Raw genomic sequence first — 20,932 nt, 5'->3', positions numbered from 1 at the left:
AAAACTTTATGCACATGAGATCAACCAGTGTGGATTTTTTTTTTTTTTTTGGTCTGGTTCCTTTCACACCCATTCTATTTGCGACATCCATCTGTGTTATGAGCTACTCGTTTTCCTTTATGTACTGTGCTCTGTCATTTGTGTATAGCACTGTATTATCCCCTCTATAGTCAGGTACTTGGGTTGTCTGTGGACTTTGGTTACTACAATGCTGCTATGAACAGTCTTGAAATTTGTATCCTGATGGCCCTGTGGTGTGCATGTATGTGTGTGTGTGTGTGGTATTGTGGATTGAACCCAGGGGATTGAGCCCTTTTTTATTTTGAAACACGGTCTCACTAGATTGTGGAGAGTCTTGATAAATTGCTGAGGCTGATCTCAAACCTGTGATCTGCCTATTTCAGCCTCCCAAGCATTGGTGTTACAGGCATGCATCACCATGCCCAGCTTCCTGGTGATGTTTCTAAATGTAAATATTGTACCTCTGAAAGAGCTTGTTGGGTAATGGAGCACATGTAAAATTAATTTTAGTAGTAGCTGGGTGAAGTGGCACACACTTGTAATCCCAGTGCTTGGGAGGCTGAGACAGGAGGATCGCTGGTCTGCAGCCAGTCTCAGCTACTTAGTGAGGCTCTCTGCAATTTTGTGAGACCCTGTTTCAAAATAAAGAATTAAATATAGGACTGGGAGTGTAGCTAAAAGGTAAAATGCTCTTGGGTTCCATTCCCAGTTCTGAAAAAAAATTTTGTTTGTCAAACCGGTCACCAAAACAGCAGTGTGTGTGGTATGGTTTCTGATTCTTTAAAATTACTCATCATTTGCCGGGTGTGGTGGTGCACACTTGTAATCCCAGCGCTTGGGAGGCTGAGACAGGAGGATCGCACAGGTTTGAAGCCAGCCTCAGCTACTTAGTGAGGCTCTCAGCAACTTGGTGAGACCCTGTTTCCAAATAAAGTATAAAATAGGTCTGAGAGTATAGCCTGGAGGTAGAAAGCCATTGGGTTCCACCCCCAGTACCACGTAAATAAATAAATAAATAAATAAATAAATAAATAAATAAAATTACTCATCATTTACTTCTCATTTTCTTGCCATGCCTCTCTTTGTTGGAGCCTATGCTTTTACTTCCTTAAGAGGCCAAAGTTTGAAAAATTTCTTCTGCAATATATGTAGAGTTTATTTTCAGAGGTTAGTTCATTTCATCCTAAAACGGGCGCCAGTTTTTTGTTCTTTATTTTAAAACAGGGTCTCACTAAGTTGCAGAGGGCTTCACTAAGTGGCCGAGGCTGGCTTTGAACCTATGTGTGTGTTTAGGTTTGGTTCAGAACCAAGCCTACTTTGTTATTTTATGGAATATTGGCACCAGTTTTAGGATACTACTAAGATTTTGATCTCACCTTGTGAAATATTAAATTAGTTTCATTCAAGTCAGCATTAAAGAATATGGTTGATGACATCTAGTGAATTGGAGATGTCGAGATAGATAATCCATTTAATTAAAAATGTATCGTCTTTCACATACTATCAGTATGACATGTGCTCTGAGGAATAAAGACTTAACAGTTTTGAGGAATAAAGACTTAATAGTTTTTCTTGAATTTCTTGTTTTTTTTTTTTTTTTTTTTTTTTTTTTTACAGTACTGGGGATGGAACCCAGGGGCATTCTACCTCCATGCTACACCCCCAGCCCTATTTTTTACTCTTTATTTTGAAACAGGGTCTCACTGAGTTGCAAAGGGCCTCACTAAGTAGTTGCTGAGGCTGTCTGCAAACTGCGATCCTCCTGTCTCAGCCTCTCAAATGCTGGGATTACAAGCGTGAACCACCACACCCAGCTATTTGTTGTATTTCTAAACGGACTAGCATAGTGTTTTTCAAATGTGGCTGTGCTTTAGAATTGATTTTGGATCTTGTCAAAGTACATACTTATTTACTGTCACACACAGACTTTTTTTTTTCACACACAGACTTACTGAGCCAGCATATCCATGGATGTGCCAGGATATGGGTGTACATTTTATTTTTATTTATTCCTCTTTTTTTTTGGTGGTACTGGGGTTCCTGGAAACCCTTCTACCTCCAGGCTACATTCCCAGACCCACTTTATATTTTTATTTGGAAACAGAGTCTCTTAAGCCAGCAAGGCTGGCTTCGAACCTGAGCGATCCTCCTGTCTTAGCCTCCCAAGCGCGGGGATTACAAGTGTGCGCCACCACGCCCGGCCATGGGTGTGCATTTTAAAGAGGTGCCATTGGACCAGGGCATACTTTCTTCTCTAGCTTTTTTACACCTCTTGGACACTGCCGACAAGGTACATCTGAGCCAGAGGCATCATTGAATCTGGAATTAGGTCTGATCTGATCCCAGTGCTTCTGTGGATCTAATCCCAGGCCTGAAGGAATAAACAAATGTAATAATTTGGATTTAGAATGTTCTCCTGGTCCTCACAGAAACAAAGCAGCAATGTGGGAAGCAGGGCTTATCAGTGGATAAACTCACTGTAATGGTTTTACTAGGTGCTAAGTTAGGCAGGTGGGGTGTGGCTGGAGAAGGTGGGTGGCCTTAGGGATTACATATGGTACCTGATCCCCTCACTCTGTCTCTGTCAGGCTCTGTGATGTGAGCTGCAGAACCTTCCCGCTCTCTCTCCCTCTCTCTGCTTCCTGCTGCCATGTCCTGAGATTCATAGACCTGGCCTCATATGGACTGAACTCTGAGATTTCCAAGGATACTCTAAGTTATATGGTCAGGTTTACTGGGATGCCGCGGTGAAAATAGTGACTAAGTTAGCAACTGTTATTCAAGAAGACTCTCTAGCCGGGCGTGGTGGTGGGCGCTTGTAATCGGGAGGCTGAGACAGGAGGATGGTGGTTCTCAGACAGCCTCAAGTACTTAGTGAGGCCCTTTGCAACTCAGTGAGACCCTATGTCAAAATAAAGAATACAAAATAGGGCTGGGAGTGGGGGTGGGATGTAGCTCGGAGGTAGAATGTTCCTGTGTTCCATCCCCAGTACTGAAAAAAAAAAAAGTCTCTAGAATTTCATAACTATTCTAGGGGTTGGGAAAAGTAGTATGATGCATAAGAAATTAAAACCTGGGTACATGGGGTCATGGGAGAAGCACAAATCCCATGGAAAACCAGTGGTGAATCTGGGGATGATGGTTACAGCCACTGGCTACAAATGTCTATGAAGGCAGTACAACAGGGTGGAAGTCACATGGGTGTTTATTCTAAGCACAAAGGTGTGTTTTTTTTTTTTTTTTTTTTTTTTTTTGCGGTACTGGGGATGGAACGCAGGGGGCAGTCTACCTCTGAGCTACACCCCCAGATTTTTTTTGTAGTATTTTTAATTTTGAAACAGGATCTCACCGAGTTGCAAAGGGCCTCACTATGTAGCTGAGGCTGGCCACAAACCACGATCCTCCTGTCTCAGCCTCCTGAATGCTGAGATTACAAGTGTATGCCACCACGCCTGGCTCAAAGACTTGTATTTGAAGCCATATTGTCATACCTTAAAGCTGTTTGACCTTGACCAAATGTTATGGTTTGGGTCAGGCTTGTCCCTCTAAACCTGTGTTGAAAGCTCTCTCCAATGTAGCAAGGTTCAGAAGTGGCCCTGCTGAAAGGTGTGGGTCATTAGGGGCAGAGCCTTGGGGACTGCATATGTTCCCTGCCCCTTCCTCTTGCTCTCTCTGCTTCCTGATATCAAGATGTGAGGGTGGTATTCCTAGGCTATGCCTTGCACCTGAGGTTTCTGCCTTGGAGCTGGCTGATTATGGACCGAGTCTCTGATATTGTGACTCCAAATAAGCCTTTCCTCCTCTGAGTTGTGCTTGTCAGGTATTCTGGTCACAGAAACTGAAAAGCTGACTAAAACATCAAGTTAATTTATTTTCTAGAGCTTCAGTTTTCTCAACAAAAAATGTAGAAAAATAATATTAACCTCATTGGCTTGTCATTGAGAAGTTGAACTGTGAATGTGAAAAATGCCTTGATATTATGTCTCAGACATAGACATTTCTCAATAAATGATAATTTTTCTTTTTTTTTGTTCTGGCAGTCTTTTACTCAATCCACTCTTTATGAGTTTTTAATGTCACCTTCATTGCTATGGCACTTTTACAGCAGTTTTAAAAAATCAAGAATTCCACTTAGTTATCCAGTCAACAAATTTTCTGAAAATCTGTTTTTATTCATTGTTGTATACCAAATCCCAAACATGGTGTCTTAGGGCAATATGACTTTATTTTCTTCTGATTCCACAATAGGGGCTCCCCTGGATAGATCTGCTAATTTCACTGAAGGCCACTCCTGTGTCTTGTGAGTCAGAGGGGACTAGACTAAGTTAGATGAGTCGGGTGGAAGGCCTCTCTCTCTCCCTCAGTAGCTCTCAATTCCCATGAGCTCCAAGGCAAAAGTTGCAGGTTTTCTCATGTTTTATGCTGAGGACTGGTACAGCATCATTTCCACTGTGTGTCATGATTAAAGCTGGTCACATGGTGAACCCTCAATTACATGGGAGAGGAGCAAAAAGTGTGTAAGTACTGGGAGTTGTGGTTCACTGGGGCCACTGATGTAAAAGACTCTCACAATGATTCCAGCCGAGGCAGATGTTAACAAAGGGCTGGGCTATGAGGAAGAGAAACTGATGACTAAAGTTTAGTCTAGTTGGGGATAGGTGAATATACAGGTAGTGTTAAATAACAGTCAAGGCTATCAGACCTTATTTAAGTGTCGAATCCTAGCTCAGGGGAGAATTACTTATAGAGCTAGAGTGCTCATGCAGGGTCATGGATGATTGGTGATTGATGTTGATTGATTCTTGGGAGACAGGTAGGTGTTTCCCTAGGTGGAAGGCAGTCAGCTGTCATTAGCTCTGTAGAAGTTCATGCCCTGCACCATGGATGATGGATAACCCTTTTGAATAGCTGCTTTATTTTGGAGTCTTTCTAGGCCACCACCATTCCCCAGATGGCTTTTTATTTGTTAAGTAGAAGTTAGCTCAGGAGGGAAAGAAATGTGGGCTCGTGTGCGGCAGGGGCAAAGAGGAAAGATCTGGGCAAAGTGGGGTCCAGGCTGAGGCCATCTTTTATTTTAGGACTGGCCTGCTGGATTGGTCAGAGTTCACTAGAGTAACACAACTCACAGAACACATATACGGTAAAAGGGGATTTATTAAATCAGCTTAGAGTCCAAAGCAGTGTAGTCCCAAGTTTCCAACTACACATGGAGAGCCAGAGGAACCAGCAGCTGGTCGAGCGGTACAAGAGGTGGAATCAGAATTAGAGGGACCACTAATTCAGAACCAGTCCAAGAAGGAAAGGCCAGGAAATTTTGTAGAGAAACAATGGTGAATGTCCAGTTTGAAGAGCTGAAGACCCATATCTCAGGCAAGAGCAGACAGGCTTTCTTCAGGAAGAACCACACATACCTTCACACAGCTTTCTCCTTTTATCCAGGTCCTGTGCCTGTCAGAACCGTGCTGTCCACATTCAGGGCTGGACTCCTCCCTCAATCTGCCATCACATAAGCCAATCATCTCATCAACACACCCAAAGTCACATCATCTTAGGTGTTTCGTGATCCAGTCAAGGTGACCATCCAGACTAACCATCACATCTACCTTTAGGGAGAAATGTAATTGTATCTTCCATAGGAATCATCTGGGGTTCCCAAAGGCACAGAGGGTAGATAGGAGCATATAACTAAGCTCAGGTTTCGATTCTTCAAGTCTCTCAACTTCGCTGGCTGTTTCCTTGTAGTCAACTGGGTTTACATGATAGTATCAACTTTCCCAATTGATTCTCTGAGTGAGTGGAAGAAGCAAACAACATAATGATACATAAATGACTCAGTAATTCTCAAAGCAATTGGATAATTTTAGAACACTATGTGAATGTTACTTGGCTATCTCAATTGCTCTGTGGAATAAAGCAATATATCCATTTGTTGTTATCCAATATCTAGAGCATTCAGTAAATATTGATTGAATTTATACATGAATTTAGGAAAGGCTTCCCCCCATTAATTAGATTTTTTGATCAATTTGAAGCTGGATAAATGTTAATATAAATGTTCACCAAACAATCCATCTGCTACAGTATGTTAGAGATATGACTTTTAAATCAGAAGAAGCTTTTATCATGGTATCAAGCCTCCTATGGCTCTAGCTGTAGAAAACTCCAGTAATCATAGTTAAATGGTTTTTGTAGGTCCTTAGGCTAAAAAAGGATTTGAATGTTCTCAGTGCCCTATACTCTGCATATTGATAGTTCAACTGGTTTTCACCCCTCAAGAAGTTAACCTAAAAGTGGAAGTATTAAACTTACCTAATTTGATTTTTGATTTCATATTATTACATAAGAAAGTACTTCTAGAAAGCACTGAAACTTCTCTATGAAAGGAGTTGGCAAACTATGGCTTATGAATTGATTTTGATTCTCTGCCCATTTTTATATGGAATACAAGCTAAAAATATATGTCTCAGTTTGAAATCATTGACAGAAAATCAAAACAATGCAATATTTTATGACAGGTGAAAATTACATGAAATTCAAATTACAGAATCCATAAATAAAGTTTTATTGAGATTCAGCCATGCTCATCAGTTCATGTATTGTATTTAAAGCTATTTTCACACAATGCCAGTAGAATCAAATGCTGCAGCAGAGACCATATGGCCCACGAGCCTAAAATATGTATTATCTGGTTCACGACAGAAAAAGCTCACTGATTCCTGGTCTAGCCTCTTCAAAAAGGAAAGAATAACATCTGGAACCTTCCCCACAGCATAAAGAGGGGCCAACATTTTAGATTTTCAGATAGGGAACCAGGATCAGGTGTCCATTATTATTGATAACACTGTCTGCTGCCCCAAAAATGGGGACTACGACTGTGTTTGTGAAGGTATTCACCTGTGTGGATACTGAGGTTTACACTAGGCATCTCATTTTTTTTTTCTTGGCATGAGAAATTTTTATTTACTGAATACATATATTAATTAATGATGTGTTTTATGCTGTGTCTGATCTTCAAGTCTACACAGGCAAAGGAAGATGTACACATACAACCCCAGGGCAGCACCAGTGCTAAGTTAGGGGGATGACTTTTGTTTTGGCAGTGATTGTTGTATGTGTGTCTGTCCAGCATTGTTTCTTTTGGTGCCTGTAAACATTCTTGATCAATATTCTCATTACTATAAGATTTATTTGTTTACAGGTTTTTGGAGATTTTTGGTTCAGTGCATGTGAAGCCAGGGTCTGGAGTTCTGGTCATGTCAGTGGGAAGCAGAGAGAGGGGGAAAGCAAGGCTCTGCTCTCACATAATGGGGGTCAGAACCAAAAAACACTGAGCAAATAAATCTTCCTTTCTCTAAGTTGCATGGTCAGTTGTTTCAGATCATAGAAGTGAGAATATTGACTGAGACAGAAATGGGTACCCGGAGTGGGATCACTGATATATCCAAGTCTATATATCCGTGTGTTTTTGTGAGTATTTGGAACTGGTTTGTGAGAGGAAAATGGAAGAGCCAGAATGTGGCTAGAAAGGCAGACATTAGAGGCTATGCTCAGGAGATTTTTTTTTTTTTTTTTTTTTTTTGCGGTACTGGGGATGGAACTTAGGAGCATTCTACCTTCAAGTTACACCCCTAGCCCTCATTTTTTATTCTTTATTTTTTAAACAGGGTCTCACTGAGTTGTAAAGGGCCTCACTAAGTATTAACTGGGGCTATTTGTGAATCACCATCCTCCTGTCTCAGCCTCCCAAATGCTGGGATTACAAGCATGTGCAACAATGCCTGGTGGAGATTTTGGAGGGCAATGAAGACTCCACAGAAAAAAATGGAGTAGAGGCCACTTGTGTTATACTCTGGCAAAGAACTTATTGGCATTTTGCTTGTGTCCTGAAACTTTGAATGAGGCTGAATTGAAAGATGATAGATGAATTAAATTGGTGGAGAAAACCTGTAAAAGAGCAAAGTATTCATACTGAATTATGGATATTGGTGTCCACATTTAGAAAGTTTGGGGAACAGAAAGAAAAGTATAGAGACTTTATAGGTTTGTAGTTTGGTCAGAAAGTCACGTGTAGAGCTGGGACCCAGAGAGATGGTGCTATGGAAGAAAGTAGGATCAGCAAAGGGAGGGCAAATACTTCGATTAGAAACAAAGAAAAGAATGTAATCAGGGCAGTTGAAGATTTGCATAAAAAAGAAAGAAATGGAGATGAGGAAAGCCATTTTGAAGAAAAACACTCAGATTTCTTTGCTGTGGCCCGGATGGAGGCAGGCCCAGCACTACCCATGATGGGGATTGGCCAAGGTCCTGAGGGAGGTGGGCCCAGCTGCTCTGATTGGAAAAAACATGACTACCTTTCCTGCTGGAAGTCATTTGGGTGCTCATATAATACTGGATTTGCTGAAAAAAAGGGGTTATGGAGGCTTCCCCCTAGACTTTTTTTAAACTTGTAGTTTTTCTTTTATTTTTGCAAAGCATCCTTTGATTTATTTAGTCTGTAAGCACCTTACTTATTTTTTGTTTGTTTTTATACTTTTATTTATCATTATTATTATTGTATTGGGGATTGAACTCAGGGGAGTTCAACCTCTGAGCCATACCCTCAGCCTTATTTTAGTTTTTAATTTGAAACAGGGTCTTACTAGGTTGTTGAGAGTCTCATTGTGTTGTTGAGGCTGTTCTCAAACCTGCGATCCTTCTGTCTCAGCCTCCCAAGTACTAGGATTACAAGCATGTTCCACCATACCTGGCTGTTTTTATACTTTTATTGGCGCATTATAGTCTCACACTAAAATGTAAAGAATAGTGATGGTGACATACATGTACACAGCACTTGGTGGGCGTTCCCTGGCTCCCTCCCCATTTGCTCCTTCCCCATTCAGGGTACTGAGATTGGCACTGATATTCTCACATATGTTCATCATGCCAATGGAGGTGATTCCTTCATTGATCCTTCCCTTACCTATCAGCTTTCCCCTAGATCACCTCCCTGGATCCACTGAAGTTTCTCCTCCATTATTTGGTCTTTCTCTGGTATCCCAATTATTCCCTAGCTTCTGCATATGAGAGAAAACATATGGCCCTTTACTTTCTGTGACTGGCTAATCTCACTTAATATAATGTTCTCCAGGTCCATCCATTTTTCTGCAAATCACATTCTTATGTTCTTTTTTTAATTGCTGAGTAGAATTCCATTGTGTGTATATCCCTGTAGTTGGGATCATGTGAACCCCTGCTGGCCCCTGACCTCCTTGCTTTTAGGGTCCAAGCACTGGCAGGGAGAGATTGTACAGTTCTGAGCCTGGGGCCTGGGTGGCTCAGTTATTTAGCCCTAGGGATACCACTGCTGCTCTGGGCAGCTGTGATCATGAGGCCTTCTTAGTCTTCTGGCTTTGGTCCTTTTAGCACCCAAACACTGCTGAACATGTTTCTAGCCTTACAAGCCTTCAGCTTGGTTGAATGAGTTATTTCAACCCATGCACCTAACTTCTGGCCATCCGGTGGTGAGTGCTGAGACACTGCAGAGGCAAGACAAACTGCTGAACCTAGGTACGCCTCCTGAATGTCCCTAGGGACTCTCTGCTAATTTATGTTTTTGCTGTGTCTACTGTAGCCCCCACCCCCACCTCTGCAGGAATATAATTTGCCAACTCACAAATCCTGTGGGTCTGTTCATCGCTACTCAAATCCCTGCAGCTGTGCAGGCTCCCACTAAGATGCTTTATAAACTCGTGGTCTTGATGATTGCTGCTCGGGTCCCTGCAGGTAGATATGAGTTCAGCTTCAGCCACAGGAGTTTGCTGGGTGATTTGGCTGGGCGGTCTGGGGAGCTGAGTCTGAGGTATTCAAGCATGAAGAGAAAAATGTGATTGGTTTTGATGATAGTTTTCTGCGATCACTGGTTCGACAAGATTCTGCTTCTTCTTTGCTGGCATTGGTTTCTGAGAGCCACCGGCCCTGGCAGCAACCAGCCCTGGCACAGGCTTGTAAACATGGTGTGACCTCTACTCGTCATTCACCAGGTGAGGCACGTGAAGCTCTTTTCAGAGCTCTGCTTTCTGTGCTGCATCCAATTCCACCACATTTTGACTGTCTTTCTTTTTTTCTTTCTTTCTTTCTTTTTTTTTTTTTTAGTGGTACTGGGGTTCCTAGAAGCCCTTCTACCTCCGGGCTACACTCCCAGACCTATTTTTACATTTTTATTTGGAAACAGGGTCTCCTAAGCCAGCATGCGCGGCTGGCCTTCGAACCTGCGCCATCCTCCTGTCTCTGCCTCCCAAGCGCGGGGATTACAAGTGTGCGCCACCACGCCTGGCGACTGTCTTTCTTGTATTGAGGTATGGCTGTTTTTCTTTTCTTGCCAAGAAGCAGTCTTCCTGCTGGTTGAGTTCTGAGTCTCAAAAGAAGGCCCGGTAAAGCTAGGCAATGTGTGGCATAGTTGGAATTCTTGCATGCAGGCCAAAATGGGGCAATTTGTAAAGCTGTGAGGGTGAAGCCAATGTTGTAAGAAAACCTCTTACAATTTAGAAATGCCAGAAACATGGAATAACTGAGAGTAAAGACCGCAAGCTGCAAGGCATGGAACCAGGCTGGAAGAGCCAGTATGTTGCTTATTGAAATCAACCAGGGCATTGAAGTGGGTCTGCCAAGGCCCCTTGGAGATCCCATCTCACCATCATGTACCCCAGATGCCAGAAATGGAGCTGTGGGATCAAATGCCCTGCTGGATTTAGATCCTGTTTTGGTCCTATTGAAATGCAAATCTTTACTCTGTGCCACTGTACATTGGATGTATGTAGCTTGATTTTTGTTTTTACAGGGACCCATAGCCAAATTTTCAGAGGAGAATTTGAGAGATGCTGGTACTGTTAAGACTGTGGAAACTCGTGGAGATGGACTGAATGCATTTTGCACTGTGAGGTGACTGTGAGGCCTAGGGGCCCAAGGTGGATGTGATGGTGAATTTAGAATGTTCCCCTAGAGCCGGGCGTGGTGGCGCACGCTTGTAACCCCAGCATTTGGGAGGCTGAGACTGGAGGACTGCGGTTCGCGGACAGCCTCAGCTACTTAGTGAGGCCCTCCGCAACTCAGTGAGACCCAGTTTCAAAATAAAGAATAAAAAATAGGGCAGGGGATATAGCTCGGAGGTTGAATGCCCCTGGGTTCCATCCCTAGACCTGCATAAACAACAACAACAACAAAAATAGAATGTTCCCCTAGCCCTCACAGAAACAAAATAGCAATATTGGAAGTGGGGCTTGGTTGCCAAAGGACCTTGATCCTCCTGCTCTCTCTCTGCCTCTGGCCTTTGTGATGTGAGGAGCAGAACCCATAAGTTCTCCCTTTCTCTGCTTACCATCACAATGCCCTGAGCTTTACACACACAGGCTCACGTGGACTGAATCCTGAATCTCTAAAGAACTGTGAGCAAATAAATCTTTTTTCCTCTTAATTTTGTGGCCGGTCATTTTTGGATTACAGAAGTGAGAACGTTGACTAAGACGACGACAGTCTCTCTTTTGGGCGTGTCCATTCTGTTCCCCTTTTTATGGCATAAATTTTGGGTTGAACTCTTCTCCAGAGGTGAATGTATAACTATGGTCTGGGTCTTTTATCATCAGCCCTGGGACTTCTGCTAGAACTTTGGCAAAGAGGATCCTTTTCTCTTGGGGTCTCCAAGTGCAAGATTATATAGACTACCTTATGGGGAGAGTTTTCCTGTGAAAGAAACTACACAGCAGGAAAGTAGAGCTCAGAGATGGAGAAGGAGGGAGTCTGATGATGATTGAAACTCTGGGCACAGCTGTGATTTCATTCCTTTTATGTCCTGTCATGTGAATCCATGCAGTCTCTTTATTTATATCTCTTGTCAATGAAAGATGAGACAATGTTGGCCTAAGTGTTAGGGGGAATGATATGAAGAGAAATATGCAGAAACGCAGAGAACAGCAAGTCCTGGGAAGCCAATACCATCAGGGAGGTTGCTACTGAAGACATGGACCTGGCTGGGCTCAGGAGGATGGGGCTATCGGTTGGGAGAGAGGTGCCAGGGGCATTAAAATGAAAAACAGAAGGAAAGTGTATGAGAAGAAAGAGCTTTCCCACTATAGAAATGTAAACAATAAAATACGAGAAAAAGAAGAGTGGCTTAAAAAAATCTCAAAGCCAAATGAAGTCTTGCAAAAGTAAAAGTGACCTAGACTTTTTATCCCAAATCTCAATGCCTTACACGATAGGTTCCTAAAGTGGGTGACACCCTCCACCCCTGAAAATTCTAGAACAAAATATAGATTCATAAAAGAGCACAAATTTGTCACTGCATCTTTTACATTATTTGATTAAAGAAGGTAGACTTCCAGGGGAGGGCTAAGTAATTTTTATCCCCCTCTGGAAAGGTGGCAGTCAGCTAAATAAATTTGGGAATCTATGCCTTAACACTTCTCTTTCCTAGTAGTGGCAAACTGAAATTTTTTAGAAGAGTATTTGAAAAATAAGAATGAGAAGCAAAAGGAGAAAGATGGCAGTTATTAACTAATTATTCCAAACAGCACTTTGGATGATAACAAAAAGGAAACAAAAATGCTTTACTTCATCTGGTTTGAACAGGGTACCTATTCTGGTTTCAGTCCAGCTGGTTGTCACAGACACACACAATAAATGTCAGATGGGGTCCTTAGCATTTGCAAGGGGAATTTGACCTTTACATTTTAAAGGGAATGAGAAACAAAGGGATTACATAATTAAAAATATGTTTCTGTCTTTTAAAAGCAATTCGATTTAGGTCAGGAGCCAACCATTTCCCTCTCCCTCTAATTGTTTTACCTTGGCTCCTGGTACCCTGTTCTTGTTTCTCCTGTGAATAGCTCATTAGTGTTGGGCAGATGTTCCCATTGGTTGCGCCGTGTTAATGGGGAAGCAATAGAGGCAGCATTGTGATCCAAGGGAAGTTAACATTGAATCCAAAATAGAATAATGAATGAGCACATTTGCCTCCTACATGCCTGTGAGCAACAAAGCCACAACTTTGGTTCATTTTCTATTTGACCGTCTTAACTAACCTCTCCTAAGAAGGGTGGGATGAAAATATTCACCCATCCAGCTTTGAGGAGAAACCAAGGAGAAATGTGCAAAACAAATCATGACTGCAAATCATTTGGATCTCATTAATATCAAATCAAGACTCAACCATGAAGGCAGTCATATAACTAGGTATAATCTTGAGTATTAAGGTTTGAATTTTTTTTTTTTTGGAGGTAGTAGGGATGGAACCCAGGGACTTTTCTACCTCCAGGCTATACTCCCAGTATTTTATACTTTATTTAGAAACAGAGTCTCACTCAGTTGCTGAGAGCCTCACTAAGTAGCTGGGGCTGGCTTTGAACCTGTGCGATCCTCCTGTCTCAGTCTCCCAAGTGCTGGGATTACAAGTGTGCACCATCATGCCCTACTGGTTTGGATTTAGAATGCCTCCCTAAACTTTAAAGAAACAAATAATCCATGTCAGAGGCAGGGCTTATTTGCTGAGGAGAGTTATCTGAGGGTGTGGCCTTGGGATTTATATTTGGTTCTTTCTTCTTTTGCTCTTTCTAGTATTTCTGGCGTCCATGATGTGATCTCTCTCTCTCTCTCTCTCTCTCTCTCTCTCTCTCTCTCTCTCTCTCTCTCTCTTTCTCTCTCTCTCTCTCTCTCCTCTCTCTCCTCTCTCTCCTCTCTTGTCTGTCTCCTGTGGCCATGCCCTGAGTTCCACAGACCTGGTCTGACATAGATTGAATTCCTAAAATCTCCAGAACTGTGAGAAAATAAATCTTCCTTTTAAGTTGTGTGGTGGTCAGGTATTTTGGATTACATCAGTAAGAATGCTGACTAGGACACTGAAGAAATATGATAAAAAATAAGATAGTAGCCGGGCATGGTGGCGCACACTTGTAATCCCAGTGCTTGGAGACTAAGACGGGAGGCTCGCACAGGTTCAAAGCCAGCCTCAGCTACTTAGTGAGGCTCTCTGCAACTCAGTGAGACCCTATTTCCAAATAAAAAGTATAAAATAGGTCTGGGAATATAGCCCAGAGGTAGAAAGCCCCTGGGTTCCACCTTCAGTACCACACAAAAAAATAAGATAGTACAAAGTACAAAAGACTAAAATAAAAATTTTGTTATCCAGGCCAGGTGGCATGTCTGTAGTCCTAATTACTTGGGAAGCTAAGGCAGGAGGATCACTTTGGGATCAAGGATTTGAGGCCAGCCTGGGCGACTAAGATTCCATTTTAAAAACAAGTTGGGTTTGATGGTACACATCTATAATCCCAGTACTTGGAAGGCTGAGACAGGAGGATTGAGGTTTGAGGGTAGTCTTAGCAACTTAAAGAGACCCTCAGCAACTTAGTGAGATCTTGTTTCAAAAATAAAATAAAATAAAATAGGCCTGACACTTTAATTTGAAGGTAGAATTTCCTGGAGTTTAATCCCCAGTACTACAAAACAAAACAAAGTAAATAAAGGAGGAAAGAAACAACAACCACACGAACGCTTTCTTTTGTTTATAAAATACATTTGCAAGTTCAAACATCAAAGAGATATAGTTTTATCTCCATTCCCTGAGACCAGTTTCCATTCCCCAGAGGTAATCACTGTTATACAGTTCTTATTTATTCTTCCAGATAATTTTTGTGCACATTTAGGCCAATCAGATATATCTTCTTTGTTTTACTTTATTTTGTAAACAATTGGTTGCATACTCTACATTTTCTGCATTTTTGATCCCAGTTTTTCAGTTAATAATACATCTAGAAGATGCAAAGTCTGATTTTAAAAGAGCATTCAAAGTGGCTTCAGAGAGTTGTATACAAATATTATCACTGTCTCTGTGGCACAACATTGCCTACTTAAAAAAAATAGTAAATGTTGAGTGACTAGGATGAAAACATTTATTCATAGTCACTCAGTTTTTTTTTTCTGACAGCCTTCTTTATTTTTAAAACTAGTAACTGATATTCCTTGTAAGATATTAGGAAATAAGTAAAAAGAAAGAAACCACCCATCATTTTTCTCTCTCAGAAATACTCTTTTACCTCCGATGTTTAATAAGAATCATTCTTTTCTTGCCTGTGTCTCCTTGTCTTTTTCTTCTCTTCCCTTTGTATACAAACACACATGTGCATACATATTTTATTTTTATACTTTTATTGGTACATTGTAGTCTCACATCAAAACATAGTTTGTAGTGATAGTGACATACATGCACACAGAACTAGGTGGGCTTTCCCCCGGCTCCCTACACATTTCCCATGTACACACATATTTTATTTTATTTTTTTCCTTTTTCAAGTATTTTTTTAAAAATATTTATTGGTGCATTATATTCATACATCATATTGGGGTAAAAAACTTGTGTGTACGTACATGTAAACATCACCGATTTATTTATTTTATTTATTTTTATTTTTTATTGAACATAAATGGTATACATTTAAACTATCCTTGGTGCCCTCTCCCCACAACCCCAGTTTTCCCTCCCCCCCCCACCAATGATTGACCAGAGTAACCATGCCTTATTTATAATTTTACACATATTCAGATGTAGACCCTCATTAATCAAGTTCAGCCTTCCTCCTCTCCTATCTTTCCATTCAAGCTTTGCTGGTATTTCCCCTCCATTATCTGGAGTCCCACTGGTATCCTCTATGTTCCCTAGTTTGGGCATATTAGAGGAAACATATGTACCTTCTCCTTTAGTGCTTGGCTGATCTCACTTAACATAATGCTCTCCAGGACTTTCCATCTTCTTGCAAATGATATGATTTTGTTCTTCTTTATGGCTGAGTAGAATTCCATTGTGTGTATTTCCCAGAGTTTTGCTATCTATTCATCTGTTGATGGAGACCTGGGTTGGTTCCATATTTTGGCTATTACGAATTGTGCTGCTATGAACATAGGTATGCATATGTTGCTGTAGTTCTCTGAATTCAACCCTTTTGGAAAAATACCCAGGAGTGGTAGAGCTGGATCGTATGGTGGATCTATTCCCAGCTTTCTTAGGAATCTCCACACAGATCTCCATAGTGGCTGAACTAGTTTGCACTCCCACCAACAGTACACACATATTTTAAAAAATGAGATCACACTGTGCATAGAGTTCTGAAACCTGATTTTCTCATTTAACAATTTCTCATTCTAATGAAAATAGGTCTACACTATAACTTTAAATCACAGCAAACTATTCCATTGTATGGATAATCCATCCATTATTCAACTGATCCACTGAGGTCAAACACTTGAGCAGCTTTAAGTTTTTACAAGTAAAAATGACTCACACTCTGAACATTCTGAAGTGCTTTATGTCTTATTAGTGCCAGATTTTCAGGTACTTCACCAAAAGACATTTCCCTGTCATGATGCCTCTTCCCTTCCTACCTTCCCCCTTAGACCCCTTCCTCTCTTTCTTCTTTTGGACACATGTCTATCAGTAAGGTGCTTCCTTCTGTCCTGGTAAAACAACAGGGCAAATCAGGGTGGGACGTTGGCAAGGAGGCCATAAACAGCGGGTGAAAAGAAGAGCAAGGTCTGTGCCCATGTTATACTCCGTGTGGCCATGAGGGCAGAAAGCAGCCCTGGCTTGACATGCGCCTTCCACCCCGCTCTGATGACTCCTCTTTTCTCTTCTGGGGTTTGTCTTCATGTAATATTTTAGTGAGGATGCACTGGTACCAAAAATGCAGCTGGATGAATCAAGTATTTGGTCTCCTAAGGTGATTATTTAGAAAGACAGCTTATTTGGATACAGAAGTTCTGATATGTTTGTTTAAAGTACACAACTACTACTCGGCTGTAAGAGGCAGGACTAGAGTAGAATGCTGGAAATTAAAATAAGGGCCACTTACCTGTGCCTATTCGAGAAGAAAAATACATTTGAAAAGGTTGAGAGCAGCCATAATTATATTATGTGCTAATTTGCATCTCATCTCCCAGGCAGTTCATGCAGGATAGCAAAGACAATTAGAATTTCATAATGTAGTAATCATGTATTGTAGAAAAACAGTGCATATGTGAAAGCCAAATTAATTCACAGAATGAGGGCGCTAAACTCACAGGCACCATCATCGGCTCAGTCTCTGAATGTTTTGTACATTTGTATGCAGGGGAAACACACGAGTTTGGAGATGGGCTTCTTCCCTGAATCAGGGACTAATTCAGTTCCTGTATTAACCTCTCCTTGAACTACCTAATCCAAGTATACTGTGTTTTCTATGGACTCTGATTTACTTCTTTATGGAATTCTGCTTCTGAAGTTTTGGGGCGAGCTTGGGATTCTGCGTGTTAATAAGTGCCCGAGGGGACTGGTAAGATCAGGATGGATTGGGGAGTCTGCTGGTGGGGTTAGCAGTACAGACTTTGAGTCAAGCTGCTCTGGGTTCAAAGATTGCGGTTAAGTTCCTAGCTGGGCAAGCTCAGGTATGTTTCTTAACCTCTTTGAGCTTTGGTTTTCTCATCTGTAAGATGCCTACCCCTTCAATCTAATTTTGCATCAGATCCCCTTTGCTTGTTCTGACCTGGCCACCTGGCCTCTCCTCCCTACTCCACAGTGATGGCAAATCCTTTCCTTCCTCAGGATCCCCCTCCCCACATGGAATTCTCTTGGTCTCCTCTCCTGGCTTCCTCTGACTCCTGCTAGCACAAATGTCACTTAGGTTGTCTTTGATTTTTAGAATTTAAGCTATACCTCACACAAAGTTATTCTCTTATGTAATTTATTTTTCTTTTTATCTTCTCCTGTTCCTCCTCTTTTTTTTTCTTTCCCAGATCAGGGGGATTTTGACCTCTGATCTACATACCCTGCCCTATTTTTTTTATTCTTTATCTTGAAACAGGGTCTCACTAAGTAGCAAAGGGCCTCACTAAGTTGCCGAGGGCCTAGCTAAGTAGCGATCCTCCAGTCTCCGCCTCCTGAATGCTGGAATTACAAGCGTGCGCCATTATGCCTGGTTTGTCCCTCCTCTTAAAATAACAAAACCTGTTCTAAAAGAGGCCTTGTGCTGTGCCAAGGGGTGATTTAGGGGAGGGGGTCTTATGCCCCCTGTTATCTCTCTTAACCCTTCCTCAAGCCATTAAAAAAATCCATCCTACATAAATGTAGTGTTTTCCTTACCATTTTTTCTTTTTTTGGTACTAGGGATTGAACCCAGGGGCATTCTGCCATTGAGCTACACTTCCAGACCATTTTATTTTTAGTTTTGAGACAAGGTCTGACTAAGTTACTGCATGCTGACCTCAAACCTAATCCTTCTGTCTCAGTTTCTCAAGAACTGGTATTGCAGGCGTGCACCATCTCCTTATCATCTTCTTTCTTCTTATTTTTTGTGGTACTGGTGGTACTGGGATTGAACCCAGAGGCAATCTACCTCTGAGTTACACCACCAGCTCGTTCTCTCTCTCTCTCTCTCTCTCTCTCTCTCTCTCTCTCTTTCTCTCTCATTTTGCTTTGAAACAGAGTCTCACTAAGTTGCAGAAGGCTTTGCTAAATTGCTGAGGCTGTCCTCGAACCTGCAATCTTCCTGTCTCAGTTTCTTAAGTACTAGGATTACAGGCATGCACCACCACACCTGGCCCTTACCACCTTCTTCATAGCATTCCAGACTATCTAATTGCTGCTTTTATACACTGTGACTGTGGCCCAGGGTGGACAGGTAAACATATTTATATGCATAGAACACAAGCATATACTGTTTTAAACCCACCTTTCTCTTGAACTCCAACCTTGTGTTTCTAATTGTTTCCTAATTAACACATTGATATCTGGTAATAGTTATTCATTTTAATTATTTTAGTGGGCTTTTGTATTGCTGTCATTAAAATTAAAAAGAAAAACAATAGTACCTTGTGCCATTACAAATTTAATCATGCTAGTTCAATCTTTTTTTTAAAAGAAGGCATATGATAAATTCCGCCTATGACAAACCACTGATTTTAATTTCGATCTTCAGTGTCACCTCAAACTAAACATACTTAAGACCAAACTCATTAACCTCCTTCAGAGCAACTCCCCTCCTGGTTTCCTTGCAATTCCATTCTGCCATTGGCATTATTCCTCTTTCAGTCAGGCGGGTGGGGAACTTCGGACTTGTCTTCAGTTCCCTCTCATTCCCCATCTTTCCTCTTACCATTAATTACTCCGGCTGTGACCATTGTACCTTTGGCCTTGATCCCTTCCCACTTTTTCCTCTAATTACATCTAGATAGTTCGTTAAATTTTACCCCTCTTTGCTTCCAGCCTGAGGACAAGAAATACATCCAGGAACCCCTTTAATGACTTCATTTTCTACAGAGCTCCAGCTTCCTGAGCTGGTTTCCAATGCTTCCACCCACATTTCCATTCTCATCTCTACCACTTTCTCCCCTGCCCCTTGAGTCCTTGTCCCCAGATGCTGCCTTTACTTTGAGTGAAAAGAACTCACCGGATGCTTTAATACCTTCTCTTCCCTCAAGGACAGCTGGAAGAGCTCCCTCTGCACACGGCCGCATCCTAGGGCTAATGAAGATTTACAGAAAGAAGCAGACATGTTCTCTGACCTTGAGGAGCTGCTGGGAAAATGAAAAGAAATGTTCAGAGTTGATCTCTTTGCGTTAGCTGTCTTCGTGATCAATATCTGTCTCAGCTGAATCGATTTTACGCAGCCTGGAACTGGTGGTTAAAAGACCAGGCTGAGTGCTGCAGCTGTACCACTTATGTCCATTCATACTTCTCCGGGTTAGCTAGGTCAAAGGTCATGCATTCTGTGTGGCACCATCTAAGTCATCCTTGAAATGGGTTATTATTTAAGAAATATTTTAAACATGAAATAAACACTATGGCTTCATCATGACTTGAGGGGAAAAAAGAAACCAAGAGTCAGAAATTACAGTTCAGGGACAGTGTTTAGAAGACCTAGGTAAAGTTTCTTAAATTTTCAAGATGCCACTTCTTTTTGTCATCCCCCATTGTAAATAATAATAAAAACATTAAAATGAACAACAAGGAGGCTCTGTGGGCTGTTTTGGGGAACTGTTGTTGTGGAGATTCTACTCTAAAGCTGAGAATGTAACTATTTTTTTCTCATGGTGCTTGGTGGCTCCGTCATTGTGAATATTCTGTTTCCTCAGTTCTTGCCTGTCTCTCTGAGGTAAATTCCATGAAGGAGCAGTGTCTCTGCTCTGTTTCCCACAGAATCCTTGGAGTCCACCACTGAACTTGTATGTGCCCCCAGGAACATCCCTCCTTCCCTTCTCCTTTAGAGATGTTTTTAGAAAGATGTGGTGGGAATAGCTAAATTCTGCCCATGTATTTTCTTTGTGCCTGAAATAAGGTAGGGTTATTTATTTTTCCATAAGGATGGTTGTAATCCTACTTGATATCATCTTCATTGAGTTTTAATATTTTTATTTTTATTTATGTTTTTGTGGTATTGGGGACTGAACCCAGGGGATTCAACTACACCCCCAGACTTTTGATATTTTTGTGTGTGGTGTGCTGGGGATTGAACCTACAGGCATTCTACCTCAGCTACACCCATAGCCCAATTTTTTATTCTTTAACTTGAAACACATTCTCATTAAGTTGCGGAGTGCCTCACTAAGTAGCTGAGGCTGGCCACAATGTGACCCTCCTATCTCAGCCTCCCAAGTACTGGGATTACAAGCATGTGCCACCATGCCTGACTACACCCAGACTTTTTTTTTTTTTTTGGGTCTGGGGATGGAACCCAGGGGCAATTGACCTCCTAGCTATACCCCCTGCCCTATTTTTTATTCTTTACTTTGAAACAGGGTCTCACTTAGTTGCAGAGGGCCTCACTAAGTAGCTGAGGCTGTCCACGAACCGCGATCATTCTGTCTCAGCCTCCCAAATGCTGGGATTACAAGAGTGCACCACCATGCCTGGCCA

Source organism: Muscardinus avellanarius (assembly GCF_963383645.1).
Source record: "Muscardinus avellanarius genome assembly, chromosome: 12".
In the NCBI taxonomy this organism is placed as follows: domain Eukaryota; kingdom Metazoa; phylum Chordata; class Mammalia; order Rodentia; family Gliridae; genus Muscardinus; species Muscardinus avellanarius.
This window is presented reverse-complemented; position numbering follows the sequence as displayed.